The sequence below is a fragment of the Bidens hawaiensis genome, unplaced genomic scaffold (genome assembly GCF_021521415.1).
Source record: "Bidens hawaiensis isolate Kalapana, Puna unplaced genomic scaffold, B.hawaiensis_p1.1 tig00004412_1, whole genome shotgun sequence".
NCBI lineage: Eukaryota > Viridiplantae > Streptophyta > Magnoliopsida > Asterales > Asteraceae > Bidens > Bidens hawaiensis.
The window spans coordinates 1,369,303-1,384,926 of NW_027491265.1; the positions used below are offsets into that span (position 1 = coordinate 1,369,303).

General features: G+C 35.7%; 1 pseudogene; it reads left to right on the plus strand.

The window, feature by feature from the left end:
* Positions 1 to 6,585: 6,585 nt before the first annotated feature.
* On the plus strand, positions 6,586 to 8,663 carry LOC143626505 (L-type lectin-domain containing receptor kinase VII.1 pseudogene; annotated as a pseudogene).
* Positions 8,664 to 15,624: the final 6,961 nt, after the last annotated feature.

The following is a 15,624-nucleotide window of genomic DNA, read 5'->3' on the forward strand; positions in this document are numbered from 1 at the left end:
TGGTTCGTATTAGTAAATGAACTTTTTAGATAGAAAAATCATATAAATGCATTACCGAAGGAATGTTCAAGAAAAACAGATCTAAGAGCATTCTCATCCGGTCCTAAAATTTTGTGATGGGAGTTTGTAAATTATAGGGTGGGGTTTTGAGTAATTATGAGTGTAAATTATAGGGTGGAGATATAAAAGGTAGTGATTTTTTTGTAAATTTGAGAAAAAGATAGTGATTTTTTGTAAATTATAGGATAGAGAGAGAAAACTGTAATGATTAAAGTACATAAAAAAATATTATTTAAGTGAATAGAAGAGAGAATTATAGTGTTTTTTATTGTAATTATAGAGAAGGGGATAGGGGATCGGTTGAGAATGCTCTAAGTAATATTGATAGAAATCGGACTCGGGGCGAACAGGAAACTACGGAAAATTTTGGGTCGGACTCGGGCACCGACACCCGCCAAATGCAAACCCTGTCTCTCACCGGGTGGGTCTGGCTGCAGAATTTGGGCCTGTTTCTCACCGGGTGGGTCTGGCTGCAGAATTTGGGCCCAGACTTCACCGGGTGGGTCTGGCTGCAGAATTTGGGCCTGGTGGTGAACTTCTTTACATAATTTAGGCCTGCTGGTGAGGTATGAGTGATCTAATTAGAACAATAGTGAAACTTGATTAATATTTTATGAAAGTTTTCCTCACTTTTCTCAGGTATCTTTATAGAATTGTATAACAACCTTATATATACAATTTACTTATTATAATCATCTGGTCAATATAATACAGCACACTACTTAAATTTTATGATGACTATTTTGGTCTATCAGCTTATGATTTGGATGTATTATGGCGAATCTTGGACAGCTTGAATTACTTTTGGAAAATAAAAAAAAACAGTTATGAATTTATTATTCTATATGTAAGAATAATTTGTTAAAAAGTTAATGATCGTTGTTGAATTTACTTTGAGAGATGGACTTTAACACCAGTAAGTAGTATAAATTTTCATGTTTTTGTGAAGAAAATATAATACGTTTGTTAGATACTAGTTTATTAACACGTGTACTACACGGGTGAAAATATAAAAATTATCAATTAAACATATATAATTTCAAACGACAATATATTTTTTATTTGTTTGTTGTGACGGAAACATGATTTATAAATGCAGGTCATTCAAACAAACAGAAACATAAAATTGAAAGATATAGACTTATAAAAGATTACATTACATGGTAGAATGCTTATAAAGAACTTTTAAATGGCATTCAATATACATAAATGCAAATTAGGTTAATAGACATAAAACGCAAATTAGGTTTCAAAATGAATTCAAAATTACAAAGTAACATATGGTTAATAGACATAATTGCAAATTAAGTTTCAAAATGATATTGGTGATTTTTAAATTTATTTATGTATACACATTTTTATATATTTTTTAATTAACGTCTTTTGGATTACATCGAAACAGAAGGCAAGCGGGCAACAAGCTGCGCCGCTACCCCTTTTTGAATCGTAAAACCTAATCTTTTAAAAACTATATTTGCTGATCTTGGAGTCATAACATTACTATTCATAACATTACTATTTATGAATTATTATATTATCAAGAAATTCTAAGAATGCTTTATATTTATGGAAATTAATCAAATGCACCAATAGGAAATGGGCAAAACATGTTTTTTTAATAGATATATAGATAAATTAAGAAACCCTAATTAAACATAAATTATTAATCAAAATTGCTACTTTTCCGTTTTTCTAAAATTATCAGGTTTATCCTTATTTTAATTGAGTAAAAAAAAATATATATATTTTTTGGAAATATCTAGTAGCAATTTATACATATATAATGAGAATCGATATTCATTAAAGATGGTGCGTATTTTCATGATGAGAAACTCTAGCTCCAATTAGTGGTTGATTAGTTGGTCCAAGTGGTGGCTCTAACGAGCGGAGTCAACTATAGCTGACCTGACTTGTTGAAGATTTTTTAACAGATTAAATCAATGTTGTTGAGATTGGACCGGACCGGCCGGTCTGACCAAGATTCGATCCTCCGACTAGTCCGGTTTTATGCAGCCCATTCGGTTCCCATCAAAACGGCTAGTCCGACCGGAAAACCAGACTGGTTACTATGAAAAAGATATATGTTTTTTTTAAAGATATTTCTTTTTAGTTCTAACCGTCATTTTTTGAGAAAAACTATTCGGCCGCTCTGACTAGTTCGACCGATTGAACCAGTAAACCGGTTACCCGTCTAGTTCCTTATCCTATTCGATTATGAAAACAATCATGCATTCTTCATAGCTTCTTGCGTTCAATAGTCATCAAGATTTGTAGTTTCTTCTTTGCTTCTTTTTTTTTCTTTAATAATTTTCATGTTAACTTGCTACTCACCCAATGTTCAGCCTTATCATCCTATACATTTCCCAATGTTACTCTGAAGTAATGAGTTTGAAAGACTCATCTCAGTGGGAGCGAGCTATGAGAGAAGAGATGGATTCATTGAACAAGAACAAGACTTAGGTTCTTACACCGCTTACTGCATCCAGGAAGAAAGCTCTTTAGAACTGATGGGTATTCAGGATCAATGATGAAAGTGATGATACAAAGAGATACAAAACACGATTGGTAGTGAAAGGGTTCCAACATAAGAATAGGGTTGATTATATTGAGATATTTTCTCCTGTGGTAAAAAATGACTACAATCACGCCGGTGCTTAGTATCATGGCTGCAGAAAAGTTACATCTAGAGCAGTTGGATGTGAAGATAGCTTTTTTGCATGGTGACCTTGAGTAGGATATCTACATGGCATAGCCAGAGGGTTTTCAAACAGTTGGTAAACAAAACATGGTATGCAAGTTAAAGAAGAGTCTCTATGGATTGAAGCAGGCGCCCAGGAAGTGGTATATCAAGTTTGATTACTTTATGGGCAAGAATGGATACAAAAGATGTCAGATGGACCACTGCTGATATCTCAAGAAATTCGCTAGTTCCTATATCATTCTACTGTTGCATGTAGATGATATGCCGATTGCCGGTTCAGACATGTCAGAGATTAAGAAGTTGAAGCAACAGATGTCTGAAGAATTTGAAATGAAAAATTTAGGTCTAGCCAAGTAAATTCTTGGCATGAGCATAATCATAAACAATGACAGTTCTCTAACTTTATCTCAGGAGAAATACATCTGGAAAATTTTAGAGAAGTTCAACATGAGCGATGAGAAAACCGTTACTTGAAGTACACCTAAAGGTAGTCATATTAAACTTTCTAAGGATCGGTCTCCTAGTACTGATGGAGAAAAGGAATAGATGGCAAAGATTCCTTATGCATCTGCAGCGGGTAGTTTTATGTATGCAATGGTGTGCACGAGACCTGATATTGCTCACGCAGTGGGAGTTATTAGCAGGTTCATGTCAAATCCAGGGAAAGCACATTGGGAAGCAGTGAAGTGGCTGCTTAGGTACCTAAAGGGAACTTCAAAGATGGTTTTATGCTTTAAAGGCAAAGATGCAATTTTTAAAGGGTTTTCAGATGCTGACTTAGGTGGATGCAAAGAGACTTATAAGAGTACTACAGGATATGTGTTCACTATGGGGACACTACAATCTGTTGGAAATCTAGACTGCAGAAGAGTGTGGCACTCTCAACCACAGAAGCCGAGTACATGGAAACTGCTGAAGCGAGTAAGGAGCTTATTTGGTTGAGAACTTTTTTAGAGAAGTTGGCAGGGAACAAACAGATTATTCGTGTATAAGACTATATGGGGCTTATAAGGGACCCTATTGTAACATCCGCTTTTTCTAAGAATAATAAATAACAAAAAGTTTATTATTAACCGTGTGTCGTTAGTTTAATTGTGTGCGTGTTTATGTTTGGATAAGGTTTTGGTTGGAAAAGGAAGTGGGTGGTGGGGCCCTTGGACCCCTATATATACCCCAACCTCTTCTTCATTCCATTTCTTTCCACCATCACACACACTCAAGAACACACACTTTCTTTCCCATAAACCCGAATCTAAATCCGAGCCAAAGAATGGTGGAATCTCGTGCTTAACATCTTCAAGCAACAAGAAACACGTCCAGATCTTCGGGTGTGTCCAGATCTGAACCGAACCCGAGAACCAAATGTGAGTTTTGGGTAAAAGGTTAAGTTGTAAGTCGGTTTCGACATACAAACTGATAGGGTGGTAGATCGGGTTGTAAAATGTAAGAAAAACATAAACTTGGTAAGTTATAACCTCTTGGGTGCGTGTTTAGCTAAAAAGGTGACGTTTGGACCATGAGAAACACGGGTATACGAAGTTGGTACAACCCGAGACCCATAAAACGGGCCAATACGGGTTCTAAGGAAGAGTCTTGGGTAAGATGGCTCTAAAACATCAAAATAAGGTAATCGGGTCTTAATTGCATGAAAAAGGGCTTCGCATCGCGTGCCATGCGACATCCAAGAATTTCGCATCGCTCGGCCATGCGAAGCGAAAAAGCATGCAGAGCGATGCGAAGCGAAATTCCATGCGAAGCGAAATTCTACCATCCGAAATTCCTCCCATGCGAAATTGTTTAAATTGATGTAAAATGTGACCCGATTCATTTTTCTGATGTGTTTTTGATAAAGGACCTATTAATGGAAATAAAATTTTTTCAGGCTGACCTGGCAGCTTAACCCCAGCCTGAGGCTCAGCCCCTTGGACCCTGCTAGGGGCTGCCACCCCTGGACCCCGCTACCAGGGGGGCTGCCCCCGGACCCCCGTTAGTTGAGAGCTTCAATAGCTTAGATGTAAGAAGTAATAGTGATAGATAATTGATACTTGTGCCTTGTTACACAATTAGCCGTGCACAACTCCGGAAGGGAATTACCATTAACGGTGAACGTAGCAGAATACAGGTGAGTTTCTAGCCCCATTTGTATGTTATGTTTTCGGGGCTGTGTGCATACTCAATGTGACTAGTTAATACACTTACCTTAAGTGGTAAGTGTATGTCATATGAATGTTTGTAGATATACTTAATTAGTATAGAAAGAGTTAAACGTATGCATGAAGGGGTAGAGAAGAAAGATATAATTAATGAATGGTATGTATGATATGTATAAAGTATGTATGATATGCATGATGTATATGTAGTTAGAGTTAAAGGGTTGCATACCCTAATAATATATGTGAAGAATTAAAGGGTTGCATACCCTAATAATATATGCGAATGTTAAAAGGTTGCATACTCTAATAATATATGCGAAGAATTAAAGGGTTGCATACCCTAATAATATATGCGAATGTTAAAGGGTTGCATACCCTAATAATATATGCGAAGGTTATAAGATGAAAGGCTCTTTAAAACGTAGAACGATATGTACGTATAAAATAACTAAAGTATGAATGTATGGAAGTAAGAATGTAAGAGCAAATGTAGTATGCGTCTTCGGATATGTATATATGTAAACGTGTAAGAATGGGAATGAAATGTATGTTACCTGCTTAACTAAAACTCACTCAACATAGCTGACTTTTAGTATGCATGCATGTAAATAGATTGAATGAGATGGCTTGAGGATGGCACGTGACAGGGACTAGAACACTGGCATCTCAAGATGAAAGTATTTTGAATTATATGATGTGTATTAAGACAAGATTTGATGTTTTGTGATGTGAAGCATGAAACTTTAAGTATTCCGCGAAAAGTTTTAATTAACTCTGATTTTAGAACTATATTTATGAGTAAATCCAACGCCAAAGTAGGGTTACCGGGAACGGGGCCTTACACCTATACGTCCCGTATAGCCCTATACGGCGTATTAATGGTTTTTTTTAAGCAAAATGGAGCGGTGACCCTAGAACTCCCCTATTAAAATTGAATGTGGATAGGAATTAGATTTGAGCATTTGAGATGTTACTGGCAGGAAGTCAGGTTCCACGTTTCCTTTTTTTCCAGAAAAATTTTTGGAAATAGGAGGAATGAATGGGGTGAAATCGTTTCTAAGACACAGAAGTTTTTTTTGAGTTTCTAGGTAATCCGTCATTTGAAATGACGAATCCTAGAATGATAGCAAAGCCTGTTAGTGTTTGTTAGGTGAGCTACCATTTGAAATGACGGAAGTGAGATAATTACCATGTGTTCCGTCATTTGAAATGGCGGAACCCAACTTTACCTCTTCCGTCATTTGGACTAGTGTATCCCTAACAAGAACTAGCCACATGTCTGACAAGAACTTTTTTGACCACGCTTTTCACTTTGGTTACTTGAAATGACAATGGTGAGCAGTGATCTACACTGACACATATGACAAGACTTTTCACCTTTTTGACCATATTATTCACTCGTGCCATTTCAAGTGGCAAGAGTGAAGTTAGGGTTTTTTTTTTCAGTTTTATTTTTCTCTAAATTTTAATAAATCCTACTGACTTTTATTTGGCCTTAAAAAACATATGACTGAGTTGGTCCTAAAAACAAGGATATGGCTGAGTCCAATCCATACGAATCATCACCAGCTGTTATAAATAGTAAGTCAAAGTTGGGACAAGAACAAATTATGTCCACTACAACCTTTCTTTTACTAGTCCAACATTTTTCATTGCCTGACTTTGTTGGCCATGATCATGAACAACAAGCACACGTCTCTTTGTCTCCTGCTCCTCTTCTTCTTCCCGCTCCAGTCGCCACCGTCTTCGGCCGTGGATTTCGTCTTCAACTCAACCTCCATATCACTCTATGGCAACGCCACCATCCAATCAAGCATCCTCACCCTCACTAACTCTACTCCTGGTCAAATCGGGCGTGCTCTTTACCCGCACAAGATCCCCATGAGAAAGGCCTCATCGCTCCTCCCATTCTCCACCTCCTTCATCTTCGCCATGGTACCCAAACAAAACGTTCTTCCTGGGCATGGGTTTGTGTTTCTATTCACGCCTGTCACCGGGATTAATAACACAAACTCAGCTCAAAATCTTGGTCTTTTTAGCAGAACGACGGATGGGAACTCAAGCAATCATGTGTTTGGTGTTGAGTTTGATGTGTTTAGGAACGAAGAGTTCGGAGATATTAATAATAATCATGTTGGGATCGATGTGAATTCTTTAACATCTGTTATTTCAAGTCCACCTGTGTATTATCCATATGATGGTGGGGGTGTTACAACCCTGCAGCTTAACGATGGTAGAAACTATCAAGTGTGGATAGAATATAGAAATTTTAGAATTGATGTGACTATGGCTCCTGCAGGTACGAAAAAACCCGAGCATTGTCTCATATGCGGTGTCCGCTTGGATCTTTCTGATGGTTTTGAAGATGAAATGTATGTGGCCTTTACTGCTGGTACAGGGCAACTGACTCAAACTCACAAGATCTTAAGTTGGAGCTTTAGCAACACAGGTAATCCATCATGGAGTGATGGTCTGATTACAGAAGGACTGCCATCTTTTGTGCTTCCCACTGAGCCTAATAAGCGGTCAACTGGGCTTATTGTTGGTTTAGCATTGGGGATTTTATTTGTTGTGATGAGTTGTGGGGTGGCGGGTTTTATTTGGGTTAAGAGTAAGAGGAGACTAAAAAAGAGTATTTAGAGCAAGAGTATTTAGATCAAATGCCAGGAATGCCGACTCGCTTTTCTTATGAAGAGTTAAAAATCGCCACAGAGAATTTTAGTAAAAAGCTTGGTGAAGGAGGATTTGGATCAGTTTTTGAAGGGAGTCTCAAAGATGGCTCCAAGATTGCAGTAAAATGCCTCGAAGGCCTTTCACACATTAAGAAATCATTCTTAGCAGAGGTCCAATCCATTGGCAGCATTCACCATGTGAATCTAGTCAGACTTAGAGGATTCTGTACATGGAAATCACAAAGATTTCTAGTGTATGATTTCATGAGTAACGGATCATTAGATAGGTGGATCTACCATGGAAATTCAGAACGACTTGAATGGAAATGGAGGAAGAAAATCATTCTTGATATAGCAAAAGGTTTAGCATATCTCCATGAAGAGTGTAGGCAAAAAATCATCCACCTTGATATTAAACCTCAAAACATACTCCTAGACCATGATTTTAATGCCAAAGTATCTGATTTCGGGTTGTCTAAGCTCATGGATAGAGACCAAAGCAAAGTGATGACTACGATGAGAGGAACCCCAGGGTATCTAGCTCCAGAATGGTTGAGCTCGATTATCACAGAAAAGGTGGATGTGTACAGCTTTGGAATCGTTCTATTAGAGATCTTGTGTGGAAGAAAGAATTTTGACCGATCTCAACCAGAAGAAAGCTGTCACTTACTCCGTGTTTTTCAGAAATGTTGGGAGCAAGAAACATTGTTAGATATGGTTGACATGAGCAGTGAAGATATGCAAATGAATGGCACAGAAGTTGTTGAGATGATGAAGATGGCTTCATGGTGTTTACAGACCGATTATACGCGAAGGCCTTCAATGTCATCGGTGTTTAAGATCTTAGAAGGTGGAATCAACGTCGACTCAAACTTGGATTATAACTTCACAGATTCAAGACTACAAAAGAATAATAGTCAAGAGAAAGATTTTACACAATTGCTGCCTTCTGTTCTATCTGGGGCAAGGTGAGTAAGTAGTTTTAAAGGTTCTTGTGGAGTATTTCTATATTTCTTTATTTTGATTTTAGATGAACTGGTCTTCATAGACGTTATTCAATCTCAACTGACTTATGCATGTACTATATTACTTTTGTTGCGAGTACATATTAAAATGGTTGTAAAAAGTTCAAATTATTATGGTTTTAGCTGCTTATACTATGTCAGTGTGTCCTGCATTTTGCTTCACTGGTAACAATCAGCTTTTTGAAGGAAACAACGGACCACAGTTGCCCATGACTTCTTTTATAATGTAGTATGCACCTCTTTCTTTTCCTTAACTCCATTGTTCAAATCAATGGTGTGGTTGTTACCATCGAACCTCAGGCTGTTTGATCAGCTAACGGAGACCACCTGGTAAGAGTGCGAAATTGTAGCCAACCAAGACTATCTTGAAGGAACTTCATCTTGGCCCCTTCAAAGGAATGCACCTGGCAATAATGATCCACTCTTCAAGATCTTGGTATAAGAATTTTGCTTATGGCTTCGCTTAGGTTTACTAAAATTATATAGTAGGTGTAGGGCCAATATTCTATATTGTTTTTAGGATTGTATATGTCGTTTTAGTTTGCTTTTGGTCGGTGTAGTACGTACTCGGTATGTTTAGTTTGTACGTTTATTTTGTAAGTTTTGGAGAAATGAGGACCCTATAAAAGGTCACCTACCCATTTCTCCACACCAACTCTTTCACTTCAAGAAAAACCCTTTGGAAATAAAGTTCCTCTCACCTACTTCTCCTTTTTCTCTCTTTTAGAATAACAAAACTAAGATCCGAGATCCGAGTGTTGTCGGTGATTTCCGCTAACCGACAACACGGATTGATCCGAGTCAAGTCTTTAGATCCATTTAGAGGACCTACAAATGGTATCAGAGCTTTCGGCTCGACTTTTTGAGGTTTTCGGGTCAAACTTTTCAGGTTTTGATCTTAGTTTTTGTTGGATTTGAGGTTGATTTCGTGTTACTCATCTCTTTTGGAGTCCCTTACACCTTGGAAATACACGAGAATCACCAAATCTAAGTTTTTAGTGTTTTAAGTTTTTGTGTCCGAGCTCAGATTCGGCTTAAAAACTCAGATCTAGGCCGATTTATTGATTTTTAGACTAAAGTCTTTTTGATTTTTTGGAATTTTGGGTGTCACATTCTCAAAAAAAAAAAAAAATCGCATCGGGTACTGTAGCAGTCGCTTCCGAGGTACTATAGCAATCGCGGGGGGTACTGTAGCAATCGCATTGCTGAGGTACTATAGCAACTCGGCACTGTAGCAACTCAAGCGAAAAATAAAAACACTTAAATTTTTTTCTTACGAACCTCAACTTGGAGGAAATCTGGATATGGTAGAAAGAAGAAAAATGTTAAAAGGAGAATTCGACATGTTTACACACATTAAAGGAGAATTGGTTGTCTCTCTCATCAACGGATTTGAGTCACTCATCACCAAAATGAGTAGTGTCGGTATCATCATTGGTTTGTTTGAGATCAACATGAAGTTGTTGAATTCACTACCTTACACATGGAACATCAATGTGGTTACCATCAAAAGAACCACAAACCTGTATACCATGACACTCTTAGAGTTGGCTTCTACCATCAAGTCTTTTGAAATAATGGAAGATAAGCTTCAAATGAACAATCAGTCCAAAGAAAATAAAGTTGGGACAAGTAATAAAGTTGGGACAAGTGCTGCCGGTAAAAGTAGTCATGCATGTCCTATCATTCCTGACACATCACCAGCTGATGAGGTAAATCACAATCTTTTTCTCAAGCATGCATCAACAAAGTCACATACTATAGATATCATCAAGATGAAGTTTTGAAAGAAAATGCAAAACTTCGTCAGTTAAATGCTGAATATGTAAAAGCTGACAAGATCTATGTTGAAAAGATTAAAACTCATCACGATGATGTTGCAAATCTTAAACTTAAAATCTTTCAAGAAGATCATAATGTCATCTATTACAAGAACATAATTAACAATTTAAAAGATGAAATTGAAAAGTTAAAACTTGAAGTTTCTGACAAAAAGGAAAAAGAAAAGTAAGTTGAAAGATTTGAAGCATCATCTGAGAAATTAGATGATCTTATTGCAGCCCAGAGAAGTTCTAAAGTTAAAGCGGAGCTGGGGTATGATTACACTATCGTACCACCACCATTCAATGATAACTACACTAGCTTGCCCCACTTTAGCTATAATACTTTTCCAGACGAGGAAATGGAATACGGGGTTGGTAGAATACCAAAGCCTGTGAAATTTGTTCATGCTGCCTCTCAAACTACGGCTCCAGTCTCATCATCTGATAAATCTGACATCAATGTGTCTTGTGTAGCAGGTGATGTAAATGGTGGTGAATGTGAGACGATTAACCTGGGTTGTAAGCTAAAAAGAAAGTTAAAACCACGTTTTGAATCATGTGTGGATCTAACCAAAACTATTAACAATCCAGTTTATAATAAAGTTTGTGAATCCATGTTGGGAAGTTTAAAGTCAGGGTCAAATTATGTATTTTGTGAAAATTTAAGTGATGATAGTTGTACAAACGTTTGCAATGAAAATGAATGTTTTTCCTCTGACTCAGATTATGAAACCATTTGTGATGAAACTTTTATTGAAAAATGTGTCAACAAAAGTAGGCCTGTTGAGGTGAACATATCAAGTTGTTCATCATCAAGTTGTGAGACTGAGGATAATTCAAGTAAAAGCAAAGTTTTTGAAAATGAAAAGGCAAGTACTTCGTGTAAGTATGTTCCACCAAATAAACGATCATTTTCTCAAACAACCAATCAATTTAGAAATCCTCAGCCATACAACTTATGTGACAACAACTACTATGGTCATTATCAACAAATTTTGTTGATCCATATTACACAAATGTGTTTTATAATCATGTTCTTTTCCAAGGATCACCTTTCCCACCGCATCAACCATATTATAGTTCAGATGAGTTATATGGCACTCCTAGGAGAAAGCGCTGTTTTGTGTGTGGTCACTCTTCTCACCTTGCAAGACATTGCAAGCACTGGTTCAAGCACCAGCTTGATATTCAAAGGCGGCTTAGTCAGTCCCCAAAAGGAGCTTTCAGTAGCCCTGATTCAAGGACTGATCAAGCCGATAGTGAACCCAGTGAAATGGATGTGAGATCCAAAGTTAATAAAGTAAAACACAAAAAGAAACCTTTTTGGAAATCCAAGAAGGATAAAATCAAAAAGGATCCTAAGACTGCAACGTCTGAGGATTCACCAAAAACAGTTGTAAAATCAAGAAAAGAAAAGTCCAAAATTGTCAAAACCAAGGAGCAAGTTTTTATTTGGATTCCTAAGGACTGTTCTTCATCAAATGAGGCTGTACCAAGAAATAAATGGTTTTCAGGAAATAAAATTAAGTTCGGTAGGTTTACGGTTGACCTTCCCGGGACAAAAGTGTGCTGGGAACCCATGTCTATTTGAATGCTTAGTGCATGCAGGGTCAATCAAGGACGACTATCAATAGTATTAGGTACTTAGATAGTGATTGCACCCGGCATATGATGGGAGACGAACCCTTTCTATTTGATGCTAAACCATTCGATGGCGGATTCGAGTCTTTCATAAGCGACATGGGAGGACAAACTTCAAGGAAGGGAAGCCTTGTTCAAATGGTTCAACAACTTTTCGAGCTTTTCTCAAACTAACCTTGTCCAACTGCTTCTCTCAAGTGATGGATCCAGCATCAGCTGTTGGATCTCGGATTGAATCTCTTCAACTTTGTCATACAATGTGATAATGCATGCTTAAGATAGTCCATCTGACAACAACTTTGCTGACCTTTTCACTAAAACCATCGATCATGCTCGTTTTGAATTTATGGTCGAATCGTTCGGCATGATCAATTTTGATTAAAACAAACTATCTATCTTTTTGTATATAAAATTGTAAATATTTTTAAAATACGTCATAATTTTAGAGGGAGAAAATTGAGTTATTTATAACTCACCAAAAAGATTTTCAATTCATCTTAAGAAAAGCAAAAACAAATCATTTGATTTACCAAAAAGATTTTATTACTTTTAAGAAAATCTAAAAGGAATTGTCCCATTTAGAGGGAGCTCCTGCTTAGAGGGAGTCGGGTAATTAAAATTTTCAAATTTTGAGAAATTGATCCGACCATTGGAAAATGATAGTACATTGATATGCAATGATCCTAGCGCATGAAAAGAGTAGATCAAAAGTCTACAAAATCACTCACAGATGTGTAGATAGGCTTGACAAACAAGTAAGTGTCAGGTGATATAAACCTAAATTTCTGCCGGTACTAGTGGATATACGTTTATGATGCAGTTACATGATTCCGTAAAGGTCATATAAGGATGAAATGTAATTACATGTCATACCCAAGCCTCTCTTTACCTGATCACAGTCCTCTTATGAAATATGTGTCTATTTTTAATTTTCATTGAGTCAAGAAAAGCTTCAAAGAAAAGCAATAGAAAAAGAAAGACAAAAGAGTTAGAAACAAAAAAGAAAAAAAATCAAGAAACATAGTCGAAAAAGAGTCACTCAGGATTTTAATTTCTGCTTTATTTTTTTATTTATTTTGATTCAAGCATTGGACTTTCTCTATTTGTAGTTATACAAGATCTGCTTGTTAAGGCCCTGAATCTTCTGCTTTCCTTTAATTTTTCTAGATTGAGTCAAGTGTGCAAAAATAAAGCACAAAGTGTCAAGTATGTTAATAAGAGTACTGTGATCAACTAAGAAAGGTTTAAGTCAAGTTGAGGTGATATGTTAACACAAAGTAAGCCCGAGATATGTTGGAATCAGTAACATGTCTGATTAAGTGGGGACCACATAAGCATCGTGCCTAATTGTACTTCAAATGTATCACTTTGGCATCAAACACTTGTCAAGTTAAACAAACAGACAATATCTACGGTCGGTGATGAAATTGTGACATAATAATATCAAAATGGAAACGCGATCTAGGACTTTGCAAATCAATATGATTCCATGTTGTGATCTTTCTCACAAAAACATTAAAATCGTTAGAAAATTTTGTAAATATTTTTGATATATAATATGAATTTCATCTTTACTCTTATTTTTCTTTTGTTTTATTTATGTTTCAACTTCAAAATATTATGTATATATTTTCGCAATTTTAAAATATATGAAAATGCCAAAAAGATTTTAAGTTTTTATTATGTTTGTACATATTTTATTAAACCTTGTTTTATTCAAAATAATGTGTTTTGTTGTTAAGATCGTCCATGCAAAGTTTGTTGGAAACCTGGGACTTAAACAAATCACTTACAAGTTGAGGGACTGAAATTGGGACGGTCTGTGAACTAATTTCTTCTTTGACCCTCGAGAGGGTCTGTGAACGAATCTTATTCGTTCTAAGTTTTGTGCAGGTGTACATGGATAGGTAGGTCAAGATCAAGTCTGCTTGGAAATTGCAGATGCTGATGCGCTTAAACGAAAACGAGAACGTGAAAGTTGGTGATTGAAGCTAAAAATGAATTGATTGCATCCGAAGACAAGGAAAGAAACCAAACGGCACAAGAAAGTCAACAAGAGAAAATTAGATGTCGAGCCTCCTGCATCTGATGTTTCTAAAATTTGCTGTTGCCGATCCTTCCCAGAAAAGTACTAAGTTTGGTTCAAGTTCCAATTTGGTTCAAGATAAGAAAGGAAATTAAATATTTGTCCAAGATCCAATTTGATTCAAGATCCCGGATCAAGACAAGTACTAAGTTTCAAGAAATAAAGACGAAGCAAAGAATTTGACGAAGGTTCCTCGACATACTCAATCCTAGAGGGAGATTGTAGGGCCAATATTATATATTGTTTTTAGGATTGTGTATGTCGTTCTAGTTTAATTTTAGTCGGTGTATTACGTACTCGGTACGTTTATTTTGTAGGTTTATTATGTAAAATTTTGGAGAAATGGGGCCCTATATAAAGGACACTTTACTCATTTCTCCACAACCTTTTCTCATTCAAGATAACTTTTGGAAATAAAAGAAGTTCTCTCATTTCATCTTTTTCTCTCTTTTGTAATAACAAACTAAGATTCGAGATCCGAGTGTCGGTGATTTCCGCTAACTAACAACACGGATTGATCCGAGTTAAGTCTTGAGATCCATCTAGAGGACCTACAAAGTTTTAATATATTTATGCGCTATTAATTTTAAGTTGCAAACCAAAGTTTGATTTATTTTAAAAATAAAACATTCATACCGATATTATTATATTAAATATTGTATGTATAAAAAATGATATTTTATAACAAAATATTGCCACAGATTTAAAAACTTAATTTACAAAGACTAAGGTTTAGTTGTAAAATAAAATAAATGAAAAAAATTATGTTTTAAAATAAAAGGAGAAATAATAAACAATCTTAAAATGGTTAGGCTAGAGAGATACAAGAATACAATGTAATCAGACAAACAATGTAGCACTATATATAAGATATAGGGTATCCGTTGGTACTAAAATATAAAAACATGCTGATTGCAAAATCAAAGGGAAAAAAACATAACATAATACATTGGATAAATTACAGTTCAAAAAAATAATAATAATAAACTGGATAAATTCATATTAAGGTAGTTCATTACAGTTAAAAATTAACAACATAATGATATCAAGAAAGAAAAAATATACCTTATATATTTTTCAAAAGGTTGTGTGATTAAACCAACCTATATAGTTTGAGATGGACGAGTCGGTGATAAAAATTTAAGATAACTTAAGCCCTATGAAGTTGAAAACAAAATAAATTATCTTTTGAATAACTTTATTACAAATTAGAAACCGTAATTAAATGATTGTATTTTTGTGATTTATAGAAATCTCGTAACTCTAATATATTTGAAAACGGTTTTTTATTAAGGAAATATCAAACATAATAAATTTAATTTAAACATAATAATCATTTGCTTTGGCCAATGTGAATAAGAAAAAAAAAGATATAAATTGTTTGAATATTATACAATTTGTAAATCGTGAATTATGAAAGAGTTAACAATTAAATATAATTTTTATTTTATACTTAAAGAGAA